The sequence below is a fragment of the Podarcis filfolensis genome, assembly GCF_964270895.1.
Source record: "Podarcis filfolensis genome assembly, chromosome: 12".
Classification (NCBI taxonomy): Eukaryota; Metazoa; Chordata; class Lepidosauria; order Squamata; family Lacertidae; genus Podarcis; species Podarcis filfolensis.
The window spans coordinates 31549972-31557596 of record NC_139614.1 but is presented as its reverse complement, the minus strand read 5'-3'; positions in this window follow the sequence as shown (position 1 = coordinate 31557596).

The window sequence follows — 7625 nt, the reverse complement described above, 5'->3', positions numbered from 1 at the left end:
ACAGAAGTCTCCAAGATCATCTCCCAGATCGTTAGCATGAGGTTAGCTGGAGTCAAGGTGTATTTTCAGCTCCTTATACACTTGCTGAATTCCAATCAATTTGACTCGTCTCTCTCGTTTTTAAAATAATATGCCTTGTTATTGGGGAGGAGGAGGTGTGAATACCAATTTGTATACTGTCATAACCTTCTCTGCACCTACACACCTGAGAGGCGGACTCGTTACAGATTTGTTTTTTCATAATTATTATCGCCATTACAGTTGGGTTCAGTGCTACAAAGGAGCATGGTAATAATTCTGCAATGCAATGCTCTAACCTAGGGAAGCTATATAAAATGTGCCACCCAGTAGATTGCTGTGATGGACTTTGCAGAGTCTTTTCACAGAGGCATGCCTTTAAAACAACAACTAACTTCTCAATATGACAAAAATAGCCCCTCCCCAGTTGAAATACAGAAGAGGATGACTGTGGCATGCCAAGGCCTCTTGTCTAGAAAAATGCAACCTGTGCTGCTGATAGAAAAGTATGACTCATGCAACACATTGGCGACTAATATACACACAATAATTATACATTCTTTATCAATCTTCTGAGAAAAATACAAAACCTTGTGCAAAGCCACAGAGACTTACGAACTACCCAACCTAAGAAGAACTTATACTGTCTGGTTTCAATGGATTTTTCAAATGCTTAACTCAGTCTTTTGTTGTCTTTAACTTTTTAGGTAAGTTCACGAAGATACCAACAAAGGGTAAGTTCGGTGTTGTTCACAATACTGAGAGATGCTAGTGAAGTTGTAAAGGTAAAGGGTAAAGGGACCCCTGACCATTAGGTCCAGTCATGACCGACTCTGGGGTTGCGGTGCTCATCTCGCTTTATTAGCCGAGGGAGCCGGTGTACAGCTTCCGGGTCATGTGGCCAGCATGACTAAGCCACTTCTGGTGAAACAGAGCAGCACACGGAAACGCCATTTACCTTCCCGCCAGAGCGGTACCTATTTATCTACTTGAAGCCAGCTATTGATGGGCAAGTTCAAGGCCCCTGCTTTCCCTTCTTAGGGTTCTTTATCTCTAAACCCCCTCTAAACAGCCCTTCATGTACAGGGGGTGCCTTCAAGAAGAGGACTGTCCTCTGTAATGCAAGGCATATGGGCAACTTGTATAACATATACGGGGATATGCATGGACAGAATTGCTCTCACCAGCTCTTATCCTTGTCATCTGTGCATCCAGGAGGAAGTCTGAACAGAACTGCATACATTGCATACAAATAACAGTGGCGGGCGGTCTCAAATTTCAGAGGCACACTGTGCGATGCCAAAATTCAGCACCCCCACCTCTCGGCTTCCATTCTACATCACAGTTGCAACGTCCCCGAGACCCAGTGCAACCGAACTGGTGTCGCTCCCCTAAACCCACCTCTGCAAGTAAGTTGTATACCCTGAGTGCAAATCTGTACAGTTCCAGCTACTTTATTCCAATAGTTTCATCTCTTTTAATTTTTGAGGATGCTTCATCGTTGGCCTGTGTGTATGACTTTCTGTGTTACGATCTGTTTGTTTTATTGCAAGTTTCCCTGAGTACACTTGGTTTTAAATATTTAAATAGTGCAATTGCGTGCATGCAGGCTCTCTCTGTGGAGTCAGGAACCCTGAAAATGGGCTGCTGTTAGGAGAGTCGACAATCGTTTTGTGATACAAGGTTTCTCTCTGCCCACCCACCTTCCCAAATACATGAAGTCTCTTGATGAAAAAGAAAATACACTGTGGTGCTGTAAATGCATGTCTTTATTTACGAGTCAAATTTGTGTAGCTTGGCTCATAAACCGAGGAGGCTGCTGGGGGGGGGCTGCCTTGAGAGAGTTTAAAGCAGTGTGATCTGCTGTACACAATCTTGCTGACTGGAGGAGGTTTCACCACTAATATTATCTACCCCAGTTTTCTTGCAGCTACATATCTCTACCCCGTGTAATAATAATAATAATTTATTTATACCCCGCCCATCTGACTGGGTTTCCCCAACAACCCTGAGTGGCTCTCAACAGAATACCACCACCAATAATAATAATAATAATAATAATAATAATAATAATAATAATAAAGCAATAAAACATCAAACATTAAAAACGTCCCTAAACAGGTTTGTTTTCTAAAAGTCAGGTAGTTGTTTATTTCCTTGACATCTGATGGGAGGGTGTTCCATAGGGCGGGCACCACTACCGAGAAGGCCCTCTGCCTGGCTTCCTGCAACCTGACTTCTCGCAGTGAGGGAACCACCAGAAGGCCCTTGGAGCTGGACCTCAGTGTCTGGGCAGAACAATGCGGGTGGAGACGCTCCTTCAGGTACAGTGGTACCTCGGGTTACATACGCTTCAGGTTACATACGCTTCAGGTTACAGACTTCGCTAACCCTTAAATAGTATCTTGGGTTAAGAACTTTACTTCAGGATGAGAACAGAAATCGTGCTCTGGTGGTGTGGCTGCAGCGGGAGGCCCCATTAGCTAAAGTGGTACTTCAGGTTAGGAACAGTTACAGGTTAAGAACGGACCTCTGGAACGAATTAAGTACTTAACCCGAGGTACCACTGTATAGTGGGTCGAGGCCATTTAGGGCTTTTGTTTTGTCAGCAGCAACACTTTGAATTGTGCTCAGAAACGTACTGGGAGCCAATGCAGATCTTTCAGGACCGGTGAGATATGGTCTTTGCGGCCACTCCCAGTCACCAGTCTAGCTGTCTGAGTTGTTTGTGTTCTAGTATTGATTTATTTGATCCATTGTTCTCCCCCTATTGACATGCCATATTTAATAAAAAACCACTCCAAATATAATGTTAAAGGAAGGATAAAGGAAGGGTCCCCAGTCATATAGAAAGATCCTGCATATGTCATACCCTCTAACAAGTTGAGTCCCAAAACCGGGACGTGCTGCCATGTGAGATCACAGAGCCCAAATACAGTACATGCTTTTTTCAGGGTGCCACACAAAATTGCATAAAGATAGACTGCATAATGGTAAATAGCAGTTACCTTTTTGAATAAATGAACAGTTTTATAAGGAAGAATGAGCTAGACAGAATTTGGGCTATTTTCTCCTGTTATTAAATAATTGTTTGCATGACATATATTTATACACTATTTTGTAATCAGTGCAATATCATATATATATATGGGGGAATGTTTGATACTCATGTGCTACTTGTATGAATAAATGAATTATTTAATAAAATAAAATGGCTAGGGCACTCTCACTGACTCTGACTAGAGAAATGTGCGGTTTATCAAGACATGGGTTTTTATCTGGATGGAAATGTATTGCACATATGTATGGCATTCTGTGGTCAGACGTAAAAATGAATACTGTTAATTCTTCACCGCTTAGGGACAGGTTGTTTTGGTGCATGAAATAACTACTCAGAAAGAACACACAGCAACTAGATCTAGTTTGAGTCCCAAATGCAAAGAATGCAAACATTATCACTGCCATAAGTGAGGAAAGAGCCGTGCAGAGTTTCAGGATTTAACAAGCTTGCATTTATCAAATGCAAAAAAAAAAAAAAAAAAAAGGTGAGTTGTAGCCTGCCCTGTGGAATTTCCAGATTGGGGTCGAGAGAATAAGCAAAAAATATTTCCATGTGAACATAACATCTGACAAAGTGAAGTAAGATATTCTCCAGAGATACTTCCAAGAGTTTATCGGGGTCATTTCAAGGCTCTCTTCAAGATTTAATCTTCAGTGGCATTTGTTCTACATTGCAAGTCATTTTGGGATCTGCTGTTTGAGGCCATTCTACTGTCAGATGTTGTCAGTTTCATTCTGACATTTTCAGAGGTCCCCCCCTCCAGAAAGGTGCTGGTAGTGAAGCAAAGGAACAGGGGCTGGCATGCCTCAGCTGCTGTGAAAACAGTTATTTCCCAAATAGATTTCAGCTCAGTTCTATAATAAATAGAGCAGCCTTTGCCCGGGGCTGATGGGAATTGTAGTCCAAAACAGCTAGAGGCCACTAGGTTAGACTCACAGAGTTGGAAGAGAGTCATCTAGTCCAGGCATGGCCAAACTTGGCCCTCCAGATGCTTTGAGACTACAATTCCCATCATCCCTGACCACTGGTCCTGTTAGCTAGGGATGATGGGAGTTGTAGTCCCAAAACAGCTGGAGGGCCAAGTTTGGCCATGCCTGATTCTAGTCCAATCCCCCATGATGCAAGAACCTCAACTAAATCATACATGGCAGGTGGCCATCCAACTTCCCGTAAATCTTGGCAAAGGCTGAGCTATAGTTTCACACAAATATGACAGCTACTTGAACCAGTCTCATCACTGATGGAGATCTTCTCATAAAACTGAGTACCACCCATTGAAATCCACTGGAGGGTTGATTCCATGTTCTCACTGAATGAATGCAAACAAATGGCCTTTGCGTGATTGCTGTCCATTACAAAAGGGTCCATTCTTAGTGTATATTGTAAACTCTTGATAAGCTGGTTACCAACTGGGTGGGGAGTAGTAGCAGTCCATAACTCAGCTTGACAAGCATTAAGGGATGGCTGTCATGCAGTGCTTCTGTGGTAGGAAGACTGGGGGTCTACTCACATACTGGGGCACTGAGAGGCCATTAATAATCTTAGTAATTCATAGTGCTTTAGCCTTTGAAGAGCTTCACATACATTATCATATAGACCAAACTGTTATCACAGAGGCAAAGGAGAGTCTGAGAGAGAGGATTATCTAAGGACACATACTCAACTTGGCTGTGGAGAAAAGATCTGAAATGGAGATTTCCCGATTCATTAACCTTTGTCACTTGAAGTGTTATCCTGGCATGTTCTCTCAGTAGAAAACCCCACTGAGCTTCACGGGAGTTACACTCTCAAGTACATTTGCATAGGATTGCATCCTTAACCATTCCTCTGCACGAGGTGACCAAGGAACTAAGAAAGACCTAGTGGTGGCTGCGAAATGTTGTGGAGAAATCGCAGCCAAGAGATTGCACCTAAATCTGTGGATGGCACTAGTAATGTTTTCTGTGGTCCCTGCAAACGTGTCTCAGGAACAATCAGGGTGCATCATGTGCTGAATAGTTTAATGTCTGAGCTACTGGCATTTTCTTGGCAGCCCCTAAATTGTGGACCTCCCTCTCCAAAGAGGGCATTTTTTATTATACAGCTTCTGGCAAACGCTGAAGATGTATCTCCTTGCCCTGGCTTTTGACACTTCAAGGAGATTACAGTGGCGTCCTTGGCCCTTCCCCTCTTCATTTAACCACTACAGTAACCCTGTGAGGGAGGTTAGGTGACTAGCTCAAAGTCACCCAGTGAGCTTTGTGTGAGTGAGACTTTGAGTCCTAGTTTCCCAGGTCCTAGTCCAACACTGCTACTGCCTCCGCAAGTACTGCCCACCCGTATGAAGAAGAAAAAGGTTTTCCATGGGCATTCCATAGAAAGTTTCCTGGGGCTTGGAAGGGGAGATAAGACAGTCAGGCAGGCAGAAAGATAGATACATATGCACGTCAGCCCAAGCGGTGCAAGACTCCAGGTATTCTAGGCCTAGGGTTCATGTTTCCTTCAAAACAAGGCACAGGGCAGACTGTGGTGCCTTTACTATATATGGTTTATTTACACATATATAACACCTGAGCCTTAGGATGGAGGGTGTCACATCATTAGCGCCTCAAGAGGGCCTTGCTTCCAACATTGCTCGCTTTCTGCTTTGCTTCCATCTCACATTGCTCCACTCCCTGCTCTCAACTCTACCTTTATCCTTCTAGCTACCCAAGAGTTGAAGGAGGGGCCCCCACCCATCTCACATTTCCCATCTCACACAGAGCCCTTTCCTTTGTTCCCCTTAATGGCCCCATCACCCTAGGCTATCACCTCACCAGAAAGCTAGCCTGGCTATTCCAGAAATTAGAAGAGGACCCAGGCAATCAGTCTAACCCCCCCCCCCCCAAAAAAAAACCTTCATAGCACTGGGGCCTCATATCAGTTCAGCTTTCTTTCAAATCTGGGACAGCTAGATGTATGTTACCCGTGTGTGTGTGTGTGTGTGTGTGTGTGTAGAGCAGTAGCAGAGGCTGCAGTATTTTACCTGAGGCAGCCTGTGCCTTGCTTGCACTACAGTACTTTTTGTCTACTTTTCCATATATAGAAGATTAATCTTCCCAACATAGTTCTGGCTTTGCTCACTGTCTGATTTTAACTATTCATTACGTGACTCCCATGCTAGCGTGGGATCCAGGGACACCGAAGCCCTCCTGTCCGTGAACAAGAACACCACAAGCAGCGATGGCGGCAGGCTTACCCGAAAACACCCAAGGCAGATGCTGACTCAGCCTTCCATCTTGAATGAAACAATTTAGCTGCGTAATCCCTGTAGAGCTGCTCCCTTTTGTTTGTTTTCTGTTAGATGAAAAAGCCAACTCTGCTACCGTTGACTCTGTGTTACCGTCTGTTCAGATCTTCCCATCCCTCTGTTGGCTTCTTTTTATATTGCCTTCTATGGCATAGGCAACATCGCCCAGGGATGAGTGTCAAGTGCCTCCATGTGGACTAGAAACTTATCCCCCCATACCTCTTTATCTATCCCAGTGCTTTTTTGGGGGGTACGCAGGGGTACGCATACCCCTAAACATTTTGTGACTCCAACAGGAGAAGAAACTAAAAATATTAAAAATTTTCTCTAGCACAATGAATTGTCAGTTCCATTGCTATCCCCGATGGCAGCCTCATTTTCTGTCACAGTGTTTCCTGAGTCTCAGACGGAAGCGGGCGTTTAATGTGTGAAGTAGGAGTTGGAATCTGGCACAGTGATTGGTCAGTTTCATTGCTACCACCTCTGATGGTGGCTTCATTTCCTTTCCCGGTGATTTTCTTGAGTCAAAATGAGAATACCCCTAAACATTTTTTAGGAGGGAAAAGCACTGATCTATCCCATTATTAGGCTCTTATAATTATCTGATGGAAATACCAGAAAATAAAAGTGAATTATAACCCACATTAAAAGTGAATTTTAAACTGGAGGCTGGAATCACAAACATACATTTAAAAATAAATAAATGTTGTAATTCCAGTTTTATAACAACATTCAATCGCTCCCCCATGTTCTGCCTACCCACATGAGTCTACCTAATGTGGGTGGGGATGGGGCTACATCCACATGGGGATGGGGATACGGCAATGGCTATGTCACTGTATCGAACCCCATGGTTGCCAGCCATGGGTTTGAACGGCAGACTATCTCTTGAAAATAGACAGATTTGATAGGGATTATAACTCACTGTCCAATTCTGTGGGCACTTGAGGCCTGCAGGGGAAACAGGCAATGTTCAACAACAGCCAGGCTAGGCCGCAAACAAGAATAGGATCTTAGGCAGCTCCAAATGGATTCCTGCTGGCAAAAGCTCTTCTCTGCTACAGGAAAATGTTGTCTCTACAAACAGCTAGTGCCAACTGATGCCTTATGTAGGCTAGCAAGACCTGGTCAGTGCCACCTGCCTGGCACAGTGGTTAAAGAGTCTTTGCCTTATTTTTGCAATATTTGCCTACGTAGGGATTTTGGAAGATAGCTCTGCTGTAGGGGAGTCATGGGTCATGACACTCACTTTGCGCAGGATGACAATAGAAGTACAAT